Here is a 17,263-nt window from a genome sequence, read left to right on the forward strand (position 1 = left end):
CATTTCCTCATTCTTCTGATGAAATATTGAAACAAAATTTGACAAATTTTGTTGTCTAGCACGTTTTCATTTGGTTTTTTCAATACTTAAGAACTCGGTTGATTTCTGGTAAACTGGTCGAGTTCCTCTCACGTGGAAAATATTTCCACTATCATGTAAAGTATATGACAAATTTGCGTAAAGAATTATCTATGTTCGAAAACGTAACGAAGAAAACATAGAAAAAACAAATTCTAGGATGAAATTTATTTCGGAATAGTTGCCTTAGAGGCAATCAGCCTCAGTTTCGATGATCATTTCTTCATTGTCGCTGGGTTTTTTTTCAGCGAGCATTTTGTTGTGGTCTGAGAACAGAAAAAAAGTTGAGCCAGATTCAGAGAAAAGGGTGGATACGGAAGCTATTTGAAACCCAATTCATGCAACTTTGCTATAGTTTCCATCGATTCGTGACATGGTGCATTGTCTTGATGAATCTTTCTCCAAAAGAGGCCGTTCTTTCGCGATTTCGTTTTTCAAACGTTCCAATAAGGCTATGTTATATATTATATCTTGTATATGATTTACATCATTCAGGTAAATTATAAAAAGTAATAGTCCCAGGACACTCCCTCGAGGTACGCCCATATTGTTTGAACTTTCATTTGAGAAACAATTTTCCACTCTAGTTATTTGTGACCTGCCATTTCGATAATTTTTGAACCAACTTAAAGCTATTCCATCGATTCCATAATATATCAGTTTACGAAGTAACATTTGCCTATTGATAGTTTCAAATGCCCTCTTGAAATCAAGAAACACTGCTACTGAAAATTTATAACTATCGATTTCATTCTTCCATTTTGAAACTGTTAATTGAAGGGTAGTTTCACACGAGTGGTGTTCTCTAAATCTGAATTGAATTCCTATAAACAGGTTATTTTCAGTGAAGTATCTAGTGATTTGTTCATGTACATGTATCTACAGAGGCTTTGGCCATATCTTGGTGGCACTCTAGTGCTAGCCCTGAGGTAACACGTTGTATGTTCATGACTGATAGGACTTGTCTACTATCAGTGGAGATTGTTATATTTTTGCGAGACATTCATTTCCTGGTTATTTCTTTCGTGGCGATTGAGATACCAGCCAGTTATATTCGAACCACGCTGGTATTTTTCCCATTCCCCACTTATACCTTGGGCTTAGTGATCTGAAGTGCACTCTATATCCTGAGCATTCTTCGGTTTTTGAGCCGTCTGTATATATGCGGCTTGCATTTATAGCATCTGACTCTGTGTTCTGTTTTATTTGTATTTTGTAGGGTTTATTAAACACAAACTTGGGTTAAATAAATTTCATCTTCAAAACATTCCAAAATCACTTGAAAAAGCTAATGTTTTAGCGAAACATGTTGTAATATATTTTTCAAATAAAATTTGTGGAGATCAAATCGTTGAAGTGAAGCGCTTGAAATTACCATTGATCTTCATCAAGTAACGGCCAAATCAATCAGAAAAAAAATCCAAAATAATCAATGAATATTATACCATGAGCATACCAAAATACTAATACCTGTATTTTGGTCAGTATACGAGCCTAAGCTATCTCGATCCACTTCACGTTGCGGTCATCCACTCTTCAAAGAAGTAAATTTCACTTCAACGTCCAGATTTTCGATAGGCAGTTGAATAATGTACAATGAATGATGAAAAACTTGTTTGAAAATGTCAGTATAGGACGGAACTGCAGTAACGTTAGTTACAAATAAAAGTGGTGAAAAACAGAAAGTTTCATTTCTATTTTCTTCATTATGATTTCCTACCACGTAGTAACGGCTACATCCATCAATTTATTAAGACTTTGTATACTAGATTTCGTATCAATATTTTGGTCAACGATATCTCTAACCAATCTTCAAATTGTTATAGATAATTAACATAATAAATTGATCGATATAGCTGGGAGATCATCATGAACAATTATAAATGAAAGTTTTTATTTCATTACCACTTTTATTTGTAACTATCGTTACTGCAGAAATCAAGACATTTTTAAGAAATTTTGGTGAAAGAACAGAGACAATTTCGGGTTTTTTCAGATAAAAAAATATGGAAGTGGCATTCAGACCACATGCCAGGTTATCTAATTTCCTTTTTTATGCCAAAGATAAAGTGGACAAAATGTAGGAACTTTATTCTATTATTTTATTATTATTTATTATTCACTACGGAAAAGCTAGATAACGAAACATGTTTGTGATATTTTTCACCAAGTAACAGAGAGTAGATCGGAAAAAAAAGTTGGAAAATGAAGCGAACTAGAGAAAAAATGCAAAATTTCTTAGATTTTTATTATTCTGCAGTTACTAGTTATCAATTGGAACAAATGACTGACGAATAAAACGTTTTTCTTTGGGAGAATATACTTCGAAGTCACGCAGTAGCTTATCGAAATGAACAGAGAAGTTTTTCTTCTGCACACCAACTTTCTGAAAGACAAAAATGCCCAAATGATTGCGGTAAAAATGTTCAAATACTCCCACTAAATTCCATAAATTTTTATACAATATTCAAAACGATACCCCGATGAAATGAATGATTTTCAATTTGAATAATAAGTAAGGGTCGCTTAAACACTTTATTACCCATCTGATGAAAAATGACTGTCACCCACGCGATCGCTAATGAATTAAAATGAAATTTATGATCGTCATAGAATTTTTATGAAAAACTGGGTACTCATTACTTGTAATCGAAATCGTGACCGTGAATAATTCTTCAAACGAGAATAGCATTGATCAGAAGAACGCTGTTCACGACTCAACTTTCGATATTAGAAATTAAATAAAAGAATTTTCATCGCAACGAGGAATAAAGATGGTGAATATAAGCATTTATTTTACCTCCAACTTTTGGAGTTGAGGAAAATGTATCATTTCAATTCATTATTTGACTCGATCGATTTGAGTCGATCATGAAGCGAATCATCTGAGAAAAAATAATTCCTAAACATCTATTCGAATCAGGAATATTCTAAACATACCAAATGGTTGACTTCAGAACTAGTGGTCCTCTGTCAAAATATGATTCGCAAATGTTGAATTTGTCTTTCTATTCCTGAAGCTACTTCTATGCTCTTTCATTATTTTGGAAAAAGATCTTTCGGTTTGTCCGATATAAAATTTTGAACAAGAACCACAAGTCAGATTGTTTACTTACGATATATTCGATACTGGAGCGGCCTCAGCTCCTCGTTCCTGAACCTTCAAAGTTGAAATACAATATTGGTTACAATTTTGCTCATCATTACTATTACTTATCAGCTTCGCAAAGAAAATTCTTCTTCTTTTTGCCGTTGCTTCCGCTTTCATAAATCTCAATACTTTCTTTACAAAGTAGTGTATACCACTCAAAGGCATTTTCAAATACTACAAATAACATACAGTTCACCACATAAACAATTTTTTCACCTACTGTACTGACACGATGTTCACTACACGAGTTTTTCGATTTTAATGAGCTGTCGCCTCAGTCCGCCGGCTGATTTACTCTAGATAGCTGATATAATCATGTTCTACTTAAATGAATTGAATTTATATTGTTTTGTCTGACTCTTGCATACCGTGTATATATTGAAATGGAAAATGAAAACATAAGTTTACAATTTTTCAAAAATCGCGAACTGTATTTCACTATACAACTTCTTCAGAAGTGATCACCAGTGTATTAGACTCAGAATTACACTTCTACGATATATATTCCATCTTATTTTCGGCACAATTCCATTCGCTGTTGAAAGAATTAAAAACAGTTCCAATTTATCAAGAGAGATATGAATGATTGAATATCCTCCAAAGATTTTCATTCACGTCAAAATTTCACACCCCGTACAAACCACAATTCACGTTGTCAGACTTTCCTGTGCTGTTCATAAATATACTTGAGCAGGGTAAATGTCATACGAAATTTCATAAAGACCCTTCTTTTCGGTATTGTCACAAAGTTTTTTCATCAATCATATGCTGTGCATTCTATTCTTCCCCTTTGTTGTTGTATTCAGGACATGAAAATTAATCACATCGTGTATGAAGTGACACATAAACATACCTAATTTGAGGTGTGCCTCTATTATGAAGGGGAGATTTTGTGAACTCCAAATGTTGTTCAACTCGAAAGGCGAATATTTTTTACATTAAAAGTAATCAAACTGAAAACAAAATGTTGAAAATATGTAGTGACGATTCTCAGCAGTGTTGAGTAATTCACTCAGAACAGACAACGGTTCATGATACTATCCAAGTGAATAGTCGTAATGATATGAATCCGTCGTAAGTGAATTATTCAATAAAAGAAATATCATTGAAATACTAGACATATTTTTTAAATTACACTTAGAAATCAAAATTAGTTAATTGAACAGTCTAGGCAAATAAAAAAAAAGGTTATATCGTAACATTTATAGTGGAGACATATTCAAAATCAGTTAAAAATTTTGTATAGTTTCCGAACTGAAATTACGGACTACAAAAGTTACTTGGTAGTAACTTTTTTGATATTCAAAACATATTTTCATTATTTGTTTTTCGAAAATGTCGACTTTAACCCCAAAATTCCATCTATGAATTGGAAATTTCAACTTTGATCACGAAGTTTTGTCTATAATGTCAACTCAAATTTCAATTTCAACTCAAAATAAAACATTTTGACTTAATTTTGAAATTTCGAATTTGAATTTGAAATTTCGACTTTATTTCCTAAATTCCGATTTTGGTCTCTGAAATTCGAGAATTCGACTTTATACATAAAATTTTGACTTCAAATTCGAAATTTTGAACTCAATCTTGAAATTTTGAATTTAATTTCAAAATTTTTACTTATAACACAAAATTACGAGTTTATCCCCAAAATTACGGCTTTGAATTTGAAATTTTTTATTTCAATCTCTAAATTTTTACTTCAAACTAGAAATTATGTACTGGATATCGCACAGTAACAGATACGACCTCGTCATTCCTTAGCTGGCATAAGTTACGACTTCTATCAGTTGATGTTCGTCAGGAGGTGATAGTTGTTTAACGTAAAAACTGATTTTGGCAGATTTGTCGAAATTTCGAATTTCAACACAAAATTTCAAATTGAAACAAAACTTTTCAACTTAATTTTGAAATTTCGACTTTTGGTTCGACATATGTTTTCATTATTTGTTTTATGAAAATGTTGACTTCAATCCCAAAATTTCGACTTCAAATTTGAAATTTTGACCTTTTTCTTTTTCTTTTGAAGATAAATTTGAAATTTTGACTTTGAACACAAAATAACGAATTTATTTCCGAAATTGAGGCTTTGAACTTGAAATGTTGACTTCAATCTCAGATTTTGACTTCTGTTTCGAAATTTCGACTTCATACATAAAATTTCGAATGTAGCCTATCAATTTCGACATTGGTCTCGAAATTTTGACTTCAGTCTCGAAATTTCTACTTCAAACTCGACAAATATTTGGAAATTTCTGCTTAAATCTTTAAAGTTCGACTTTAAAGATTTAACCAGTTGGTGTTCTTCAGGAGGTGACAGTTTTCAAAAATAAAAAACTGATTTGGCAGATTTGTCAACGGATTTCCGCTGCGCTTTCGTAAAAATATGAAGCAGAATGTTGAATCACATATTAACGAGCAGAATGATCAATAATTGTCTGTAGTCTAGTAACTCGACAACTGAAATGTAAGGACTTCAAATCATACTATCATATTTATTGCCACTCGAAAATTCTTATGAATAATCGTAGTAAAGATTTTGTGATGTTACACAGTATTTCTGTAGAAATTCAAGTGATATGTCAGTAAATAGCAGTTCTTCAAGTAAAAAACAACATTATTTTCGCATCAAAGTTCCACGTTTGGAGTTCTCCAAACCCTCGAGAAAACTCGCCCCATACGTCTCATTTACAGAAGGAAAAACAGCCCTGGGGACCTAATGACGTCGTCGGACGCTAATGATTGCGAATTGCGACAGTAAACTGGAAGAATGTCTATACCACGTGGAATGTAACTCCTAAATAGAATTAATTAAAACGGTTAAGGTTCGGCGGACTGTTAAAGTTTTCGCAATTAAACGTATATTGACAGTTCCGCTCGGCATGACGAGACATCGACCGAAACTGTGTTCAGGCAACAGGAGCGTTACAGGGAACCGATACCTCCGTTCGGGTGTGACAGTGAGTTGGGTTATCCGGGAAATTATTCCCGGAAATATTTTCCGAGGTGAGCGAAAAGATACGCGTTCTGTTCGGAAATTGATTACGATTTCTCGTTTGGGAAAATATGTTCACAGCCAGGAGCGCAGGTATTTTGGAACTGGAATACAAGGATATGAGATGCAACAGACCTTTTTTAAGACAAAACCACACAAACACTACAGGAAAATCCTCAAGGAGCTCTAACAGCTGTCAAAAGTAGTGATTCACGTTGGATCATGAAAAGTTTCTGCGGTTTCTACACTTTTCCAATTGCGAATATTGTTTCAAGTGTTCAAGTTCAAACTGCAATAAATTCATCGAAGCAGACATCTGGTTCGGAGACATTTTTGGTGAAAACCGATGACTGGATTTTTGTGGAACTGAATTGTACCTGTTTATTTTAACCCCAATTCGGAATTACTTCTGGATCCCCACCTGCTGCCGTTGAATATGAGCAGCCCCCGCCTGTCGAAATCTAATGCCAGTATTTGGCCACCTCCTAAGTTGGTGAACCAATCGCAATCCAATGCCGGTATTTGGCCACATCTTGGGTTGGTGGACCTATCGCAATCTAATGCTAGTGTTTGGCCACCTCATAATTTGGTGAACCTGTCACAATCCAATGCCAGTATTTGGCCACCTCTTAATTTGGTGAATCTATAGAAATCCAATTCCAGTATTTGGTCACCTCACAAGTTGGTGAATCTATAGCAATCTAATGCCAGTTTTTGGCCACCTCATAAATTGGTGAACCTATCGCAATCTAATGCCAGTATTTGGCCACCTCATAAGTTGGTGGACCTATCGCAATTCAATTCCAGAATTTAGGGATAAAAGTGGAAATTTCAAATTCAGAGTCGAAATTTCAAAATTAAGAGGAAATGTTTCGTTTTGAGTTGAAATTTTGTGATAAAAATCAAAATTTTGACATTATAGACAAAATTTCGTGAATAAAGTTGAAATTTCCAATTCGAAGATAAAATTTTGGGGTTAAAGTCGACAATTTCGAAAAACAACTAATGAAAATATGTTTCAAATTTGAAGTCGAAATTTCGTGATCACAGTCTGAATTTCAAAGTCATTAAAGACGAAATTTCGATATTGAAATCGTAATTTTATGTTTGAAGTAAAAATTTTGTGTTTGAAGTCAAAATTCCGACAGTGAAGTCAAAATTTTTGATGAAGTCCCAATTTCAAAATTAAAGTTGAAATATCGGGTTTGAAGTCGAAATTTCGAAACTGAAGTCAAAATTTCGAGTTTGAAGTCGAAATTCAGAGAATAGTGTCGAAGTTTTGTGTTTGAAGTCGAAATTCCGAAATCAAAGTCGAAATTCCGAAACAGAAGTCGAAATTGAGAAATCGAAGTCAAAATTTAAAGTTTAAAGTCAAAATCACAGAAATGTCCAAATATTGTGTTTAAAGTCGAAAATTTGTGTTGATAGTCGAAATTTGAAAATAATGAAAATATGTGTCAACTTTGAAGTCAAAATTTCAAGAATAAAATCATAATTTCGAGTTGAAAGTTGAAATTTTGAACTTGAAATCGAAATTTTGAGACAAAAGTCAAAATTTAGAGATTGAAGTCGAAATTTTGAGTTTGAAGTCGAAATGCCGGGATTATAGTCAAAATTTTGTGTTTGGATTCTGAATTTTGCGTTCAAAATCGAAATTTCAAAAAAGAAGTCGAAATCTCGAGATTGAAATCGTTATTTCGAATTTGAAGTCGAAATTTCTCAGGGATTGAAGTCGACACTTCCAAAAAACGAATAATGAAAATATTTGTCGTGTTTGAAGTCGAAATTTTGAGAAGAAAGTTGAAGTATCCAGATTAAAGTCAAAATTTTGAATTTAAAGTGAAAATTTTGAGATCAAAGTTGAAATTTAGGATTCAAAATCAAAATTCTTAGATGAGAGTCGGATCGAGATCAAAGCCGGTGATTCAGTTTACTCTCTATGATAATTATGAAATTACTTCAAATTATGAAAGAAGAAAGAGGAAGAGAAATGGGCACGATTTTCCTTGTTTTGGTAGTGTTATCATACCAATTCCATCATTTCAGGGTTTAATTAGCACATAATCAACAATTATATTTCATCAGTCCAATCTTCCATAGCAAGCAAGAAACTTATGTTTGTACTTTTCAAAAATAAAAACATGTGTGTGAGTTTGTTACAGATACTATTCACAATAACGAATGAAGTTCTATGATAACACTCTGAATTAGTAAATACCGATATGTTGGCAGATATTAGGTACACAATAGTTAATGAGAGGTTTCAGAGATGAAAAATCTTCAATTCATTCAAGATCTTTTCTGTCGTTTCAGAGATTATAGCAGTAATCTGAACAGACAAACCTAAGACTATCATTCGAAAACCATAGCAAATATTATCTGGATCCAACATTCCACTCTACACATATTGAAAAAATTCAAGCGTATTGAAATAACTTGCAAAATTTTTCAAAGAAGTTGTTGACAACACTCCGAAAGTTGAATATACGCACATTCCCTCCAAAGCTTCATTAAACATGAATCTTTTGCCGCATGGTAGGAATTTCAATTAATGACAATTAAGGAAAAACATTTTCCGCCTTCGGTATTGTAATTCGCAACCATTAGCGTCTAACAACCCCAGTGAGTTTCTTCGAGTCCCTGTTTTTCCATTTATAAACTGTTCATGAATCGTGTTACTGTCTAGTAGCTTGCAGTTTGTTTCTATTTCACAGTTTCAGGATAACAAACACTGCAAACTTGAGCGCTCCAAGAACAATTCAAGAATGGGAACAAACATTGGACTAAGTTATGCTTGTTCTCTTTGTGTTGATTGCGAAATAGGGCCGAGACTATCTGTGATTGATGATAATGAGTTTTGGTTCGAGTATGAGACTGAATACTATTGTTACGTATTCCCAGTAGGTTCGACAATAACTCCATATTCGGTGACTTCAACGTTCACAATATCGAATGGCTCAAATTTTTAACTATCAACGTCGAACAAGGTCGCGATGCTCAGGCTTTTGCAATCAGCAACGGACTTACTCAGATTATAAATGAGCCAACCAAGTTTCCTGACCATGATGGAGAATATACTAGTCTTCTGGATGTATACCTAACAACCAATCCAGAAATCTACACAGTCACCGTAAGGTCTCCATTGGGATCTTCTGACCAAAAACTCATTTCAGTGTTGAGTAAATTACCGATAAATGTTGGGAAACAATCTAAGCCGCACAAAGTTTAGCATTACAGATCAGCTGAATGGAAGGATCTTCAAGACCATTTCCGAAATTTCCCCTGGCTAGATGTTACTTTCAGTTCTGAAGATCCATCAACTTGGGATTCTGAAGTCAAGGAAATTATTTTGTCATTCATGCATGCATATATTCCTCTTTCAAAACAGCCTTCTAACGGCAAACCTTGGTTCAACAAAATTTGTGAGAAAGCTGTTGTCACCAAAAATCTCACCTACCGGCAGTGGAGCGACGAACAAGGTCGCGATGCTTAGGATTCTGCAATCAGCAACGGACTTACTCAGATTATAAATGAGCCAACCAAGTTTCCTGACCATGATGGAGAATATGCTAGTCTTCTGGATGTATACCTAACAACCAATCCAGAAATCTACACAGTCACCGTAAGGTCTCCATTGGGATCTTCTGACCAAAAACTCATTTCAGTGTTGAGTAAATTACCGATAAATGTTGGGAAACAATCTAAGCCGCACAAAGTTTAGCATTACAGATCAGCTGAATGGAAGGATCTTCAAGACCATTTCCGAAATTTCCCCTGGCTAGATGTTACTTTCAGTTCTGAAGATCCATCAACTTGGGATTCTGAAGTCAAGGAAATTATTTTGTCATTCATGCATGCATATATTCCTCTTTCAAAACAGCCTTCTAACGGCAAACCTTGGTTCAACAAAATTTGTGAGAAAGCTGTTGTCACCAAAAATCTCACCTACCGGCAGTGGAGCGACGAACAAGGTCGCGATGCTTAGGATTCTGCAATCAGCAACGGACTTACTCAGATTATAAATGAGCCAACCAAGTTTCCTGACCATGATGGAGAATATGCTAGTCTTCTGGATATATACCTAACAACCAATCCAGAAATCTACACAGTCACCATAAGGTTTCCATTGGGATCTTCTGACCAAAAACTCATTTCAGTGTTGAGTAAATTACCGATAAATGTTGGGAAACAATCTGAGCCGCATAAAGTTCAGCATTACAGATCAGCTGAATGGAAGGATCTTCAAGACCATTTCCAAAATTTCCCCTGGCATCAACTTGGGATTGTGAAGTCATGGAAGTTATTTTGTCATCCATGGATCCATGTATTCCCTTTTCAAAACGGCCTTCTGATGGCAAACCTTGGTTCAACAAAATTTGCGAGCAAGCTGTTGCCGCCAAAATTCTCACCTACCGGCAGTGGCGCAAAAATCCCAGTGACAAAAACCGAACTAGGTTTGTTAATGCTCAAAACAGATGCGAAATGAAAGCAAAGAACTTCACAATCAGGTGATTAGGGATGCTTGCCAATCCCAAAGGGTCTAGTTCGTTCTGGTCGGTAGCTGAACCTATTAATGATAACTTTACAAAATCCACAATTCCACCACTAACACAAGCGGATGGTTCTATTGGAGCAACAGCCATAGAGAAAGATAAGCTTGTAGCTGAACAATTTGCGTTCCACTCCACAGTCGATTATCTGGAAAAGGAACCACCCACTCTTTCCACACTAGAATCCACAATGCCGCACTTCTCAACCTGTCTTACAAGAGAGGAGTTTTTTTATTTTTGTTGGAAAAAACTCTTCCGAATAACTATGAACCAGTCGCTTTACTATCAATGACATCAGAAATCACAGAGAAACCCGTAAACCACCATATCCTCAAATAATTGGAAGGCTCCAATTCCTTGAGCGATAATCAATATGGCTTTCGGAAAGGAAGATAAATAGGCGACCTTCTATCGTATGTCACCCATATTTGGAATAACGCAATCATGAAGAGCCAAGAGCTGTTGCGCTAAGGCCTTTGACCGTGTGTGGAATGAGGGTTTGCTGGAAAAACTTCGTTGCTTCTGCTTGTCGGATCATTTTTGTGTATGGCTCCTCAGCTTCCTGAAAGAAAGTTTCCTGCAAGTGGCCGTCGATGGATATATCTCAAATGCTTTCACCATCAACAGTGGTGTTCACAGGGTATCCATATTGTCTCCAACCCTCTTTTTATTGTATATCAACGACTTATTGGAAAAAAACCAAAAATCCAATATATTCCTTTGATGACAACAGTACATTTGTCTCGTCATTACATTTGGATTCCAGGACATCGGCTACGGAGATACATCTTCACCGCCAGCAGGAGATTGCATATATTAATGCCTAGGACCTAGAAGTGATTTCGAATTGGGATTAAAGTAACCAGGCATCAAAAATCAAAATCAAAATGAAAAACTCTTCATTGCCTATTTCTCTATAGTTAATCTAAGGTCCAATGCACAGAGTATATATACGATACCAACATTCCTCCCTCAAACGGGAGCGGGTGGGGGGCAGGAAAAGGTTTGATAAAGGAAAGGGGAGGATCAGCAGGATTAGACTTCAATATCGAGCCCCAGGACGTCCACAGGGTGAATCGCCACCTCATAACTACACGACAGGCCGATAGGAGGCACTCTCGCTGGTGTTAACAGGTGACTCCCTGCCCAACAGAGCCTCATTCCAGCATTCAGTCTAAGACTTCCCGCTTCCTGCCGAGTCTTACGCGAAATTTATCGAGATGTTGCGAATTCGATACCTCATAACTGAGCGTACTTAGTGGGTGGAAAAACCAGGTAAGAGTAATTCTGATGTCACGGGAATACGTGAATTATCTTAACCAGCCATTCCATCGGTTTACTTCCGAAATATAAATGTCTCCGAACCTGACGTAATTATGTGAGGTCAGAAAATTCCGCTTTCTGCTTCGATGAGTTTTTTGGTGGTTGAGATGGACAACAACAAGTTTTGCCACAATTATGTCGCTGGAATTGTCAAGGCTGCTTCTCAAAAAAATGGAACACTATATGGAGCTCTGCTTCCAAACATACCCTGAAGAAAAGTGCCATCCGCCTGATTGGAGACGCGAACATCACGTGCTACCTTGATAGCTTGGAGCATCGAAGAAAGATTGGAGATTTGTATCTTTTCCATTAATACTTCCACGGAAGTGTTCAAGTAACTTGAGACATTTGATCCCACCAAGAGCAGTACATATAAGGAATCATAGTATGGGGAGTATCGCAAGAGGCCGATAGGGTACTCAAACTCCAGAAAAAAGCAGTAAGAAATATTGTTGTAGTGGCCAGTAGAGTGAGCTGTAAGAATGTATTTGTACAGCTGAAAATCCTGACTTCACATTCTTTGTATGTCATGCATATACTGATATATGCCAAAACATAGTTAGCCTCAATCAAAGCGTTGGGAAACAGTAGATATCACACAAGAAATGCAGCAACCCACATAGCAATAGATATTCCAGGTATATTTCATGAATATACATTTGGGGATATTGTATTATGCTATGAATATGCCATGGATATATATGTCTTCTGGAGAATATACCCTGGAAGTGCTCTCCTGGCGAACCTTTGATATATTTTAAGAATATTCCTTGGGAATATTCTTGGAATATCTTATAATATTCTCAGAATATCTAAGGTATATTCTATTAAGAATATTTCAGGAATAGAACCCGAGGAATATTCATGAAATATTCAGGATATTCTTAGTTTATTGTAGGAATATACAATAGAGAAACACCATAGAATATTCTTTAAATATATTTTATGAATATTCTAGGAATATTTGGAATATTCCAAGAATGTGACGAGTAACCGCTATTAGGCATGTATATATTGCATTTTGATGCAAGATTCACACAAGTAATAAAACACATAATATTCATAAACAAATATATTTTAAAAACAAAATATACACTGAAATATTTGACGTTTCAATCAATATTAAACATAAAAAATCTGATTCAAAATATTCATTCACTGAATAAAATATTTCTGAATTCTGTCATATTACAAATATTAGAAATGTATTGAAATTAGGATGTTCCTACTCTCAAACAAATGTATACTAAAATAACAACTCTGTGAATTCATCAGCACTAATTAAAAAATAATAAATATATCATTTGATTGAAAAAGAAAAAGTGTATTACATCAAGAAATAGGTTAGGTTAGGTTTCTCACTCAAAAAAATAAACCCACAAATGAAGTATTTAAAATGAGTAGTATGATGGGTTCTTCAATGAATTTCACTTACTTAAAGTTATCCAAACTTTGCTCACCAGAATAGTTTTCCTTATATTTGTCCACCAATGCATCAGCCAGTGTTTCAATAGTAATACCTGGAACAAAATGCATTTATCACTATTTGAAATTGGTACAATAAAACTGGAATAAAAATCAAATAGATATTTTTCGCATAGGTTACTCATGAACATTTATAACATTTTATGACTTGTAGAGCAACTTGCATTGTCTTCTTGAAAAGTACTCATTACGTTTTCAGTTCCTTGGCGCACCTGCCTGTACCAGGTACCACTATGTTTCTTTTGGGGCAAATTGATACTATCTTGAAAACGAGTGATAAAAGTTATGAAAACAAATGATAAAAAAGAATTTGTCATTCACTTACTTTTCTCTATTGAAGATACACAACTGAAATCACTCTAGTTCAAACATGTACTTAGTCAAACCAACAAATCCCACACACCAACTCTCCTCGAACTTAAAATGAGGTATAGTAGGTTAATCACCATGACTTTACTATCGATACTATTGCATTTTGCTTACAGTACGCTGTACTGCAAATTGGACAACCCCAAATTATAAATGGTACACTGAACGTGACAGAATTATACTTTGATAATAACACCAACACACCAGGCATTACACACGCGAACCTGCCACGTCAACCGCCATGTTGAATCAAATGTCGGATTTAACGCAAATGTACCACGCATTAAGGGACAGCCGCTTTCACAGAGCTTATTCGACTGTCGCGCGCTACACTTCAATTGACCAATGAGAAACGTTTACTCCAATTCTTCACTTACCCATTTCTCTTTTTCCAGGATTTTTCGCTTTGTAATTAAATAATTTCAAATACAAAAAGACAAATAGGATGAGAATTAACCAATTTATTGATGCAATTGGTTCATTTATTGGCCCATTCAAATTTTTTTGTCGTTTCCAACAGTTGCTGTTGAAGCAATTCATCCAGAATCTTCGCGTTGAGTTCAAAAACTGGTTAACACTATCAGGGTTATATACATTAGGTTATGCATTCGATTAAGATCTTCAAATATTTTTGTTTTTAATAATATTGAATTATTTGAATACGCTATTATAAGATGATTCAAAATTCCATTGTATAGAATATTCCAAAATATACCGTGGGGATACATTCCAAGAATATACCATATGGTATATTCGATCGACAATATTCTTAGAATATTCAAGGGAGAATAATCCATTAATAGACATTCTATGCACATTCTTTCGGGAATAATTCTGCCATATTCATTCAAGCATATTCTATGAATATTCTAAAGGCATGTATATATTCCAAGAATATTCTATGAATATTTGGAATATATACGTTCGTTTTATGATATACAGGGAATATTCCATGAATATCTAGTGCTGTGTGGGAATCCTGAAAGTGTCGAATCCCCGTCTCCAAAAAACAGAAAACAATCATGCACCAAACTGCTACAAAGATCTTTCTTTGAATAAATTCAAAATAGTAGTAAACAATATATTATTAAAACGATTACTACTCTATGAGTGAGTATTTGGGAGAAACAGATTTTAGCTAATTTCATATTTTAAGTATGCATGCGTATTTTCATATTTTATATTTCATCAAACCACTTGTTTTTATTGCTATTAGATGTTTTTATGTATGATTTGTAATCTATAATATGTTTATAAGTTAAGTCTCTTGTTTGTTTAATCGAAATCTCGCCTGAATAAACTGTTCCCGACACCTGACTTGTTCTGTATTATGTATGAAATAGTAATAAGAACCAATTACAAATAATTTACCACCAATATTATTATATTGAGTCCTTTTACATGCTGTCATACACTTAGTTACATCAATAACTATAATAATTATATTGACTGTACTATACTGACTTGTTCTATATTACGCTAGACATAATCTAAAGAACTAATAAACTATTATTATCATTATTATCATTATCAGAAATACTGCGGACTGTGGCTGCTCATCATTTCGAGGTTCAACTCAGTACGTCTCAAACTTCACTGTATGAGAACTCTTCCATTTGGAGAACGGCGTTTATGTGGAAAAAACTTCTTGGGAATGTTTTTCCAAATGGAATTCTTGTGTTTTTTTCTTGAAAAAAATCTTGACATTTTTCAAAATCAAGCAGAAGAAAGCCTTTCGTTGGCATAAGCATAACTTAGTCCAATATTTGTTCTCATTCTTGAATGGTTTTTTCCTCCTGGAGGGACCAGTTCTTGTTACTGGTTGCGTGGAAAAGCGTTATTCTATTGTTTTCATAACGTAGAAGAGCAAACAATGCTATCTACTACTTTGTTATTATTGTTTATGTAGCAATGAAAACATTCTTCATCAATATTATTATTATATTCATTTCAGGCACGTTACTTTTCAAGAGATAAAAACTTAATTACGTCAGCATTTCTTTCCCAAATGACACATCACGCAAAACTCCTGTAATTCATCAAGCTAACTGCCTTGAGATTCCACCAACTTTCTTTTTAATTCATCCAACTCATCAATCCATTCATGGATCTCAGAAGACTTATCTTTTAAAATTCTTGTCGGAACCGTTCAGTTCTTCATCAACTTGGCTGTTTTTAACTTCCTCATTATTGGATATTTCAGTCCATTAATCAAGTCTTGTAATTTTCAAGAAACCTGAAACTTATATTGTTAAGCATCGTTTTGTGTTGGGGTATTGAATAATTACGGAGGATTTCAGGATGATTAATCAATCTGCAGGATTGAAATTTCATTCTGAAATGCCTTGTTTCACGAACCCTCTTCGATGTAGAGGCGATTAGATACCCCAAGGAAATTCGTCAAATTGTGGAGTTTCAACATTGTTTGGGCGAAGTACGAGTTCTTTTGCAAAGTGTATAGTCGATCACAAACCTGGGAACTTTTTTCACTCTAGAACTGAAACACTATCTCTTACAGTTGAATTGGGCCTTTCAAGTACATCATAATCGTGAATGAGGAGGGTCATCAAATGAGTTCCTGGTATCCTATATCCTCGATTTGTATACTTTGAAAAGCATCTAAAACTGTTGTTCGATGGCACCTACATATGAAAGAAATACTCAGAAAGTTAAGAGGTACACTTTCTAAATTCAATAACTTAAAAAAATTTCTTGACATTCAACATTTGAAAAGGTTGTGCTTCGCACTTGTCCAATCCCAACTATCCTATGTTATAATAGGTTGGGGAGAATAGAATGATTGTTATCTTAGGAATCTAAATGTCCTATAAAAATGGATACTGAAGATAATATGTAATAGGAAAAAAACTCATCCGACTGCTGCTTCATTTGAAGAAGCGAATGTATATGATATTCGTCAACTTTTTTGTATGAGCATACTCAGTAATGTTAAAAAAGGAAACATCAATATAAAACCGATCATCCACACCTACAATAAATACTAGGAAAAAGGAAAACTCTTCAAATGCACCACGATGTGACAAAACCATAGGACAAAGAAATGCAACATATCTTGGACCACACTTATACCGAATATTACCAGAAAAAATCAAAAATATCAAAAGTTCTCACATGCTTAAGAGAGAAGTAAAGAAATTCAATCTGAATACCGAAAGAGCTTCCTTTTCTGATTTTGTTAATCAAACTATTTCAAACAACAATTTAACTTAAGCATTTGTTAAGCAGACGAAAATAACTATGTATTCTGTCTGAAACTACTGTCTCTGTTATTAAGGTTATTGATAAATTCAT

General features: G+C 34.6%; 1 protein-coding gene across 1 annotated transcript in view; it reads left to right on the plus strand.

Annotated features, from left to right (window-relative positions):
• Positions 1–17,263, plus strand: part of LOC111515897 (uncharacterized) — a 258,991-nt gene that overhangs the window by 41,187 nt on the left and 200,541 nt on the right. The gene's annotated exons all lie outside the window — the stretch shown is intronic.

Source organism: Leptinotarsa decemlineata, unplaced genomic scaffold (assembly GCF_025532065.1).
Source record: "Leptinotarsa decemlineata unplaced genomic scaffold, Ldec_3_MD MMD2_tig00002974_RagTag_RagTag, whole genome shotgun sequence".
Lineage (NCBI taxonomy): Eukaryota > Metazoa > Arthropoda > Insecta > Coleoptera > Chrysomelidae > Leptinotarsa > Leptinotarsa decemlineata.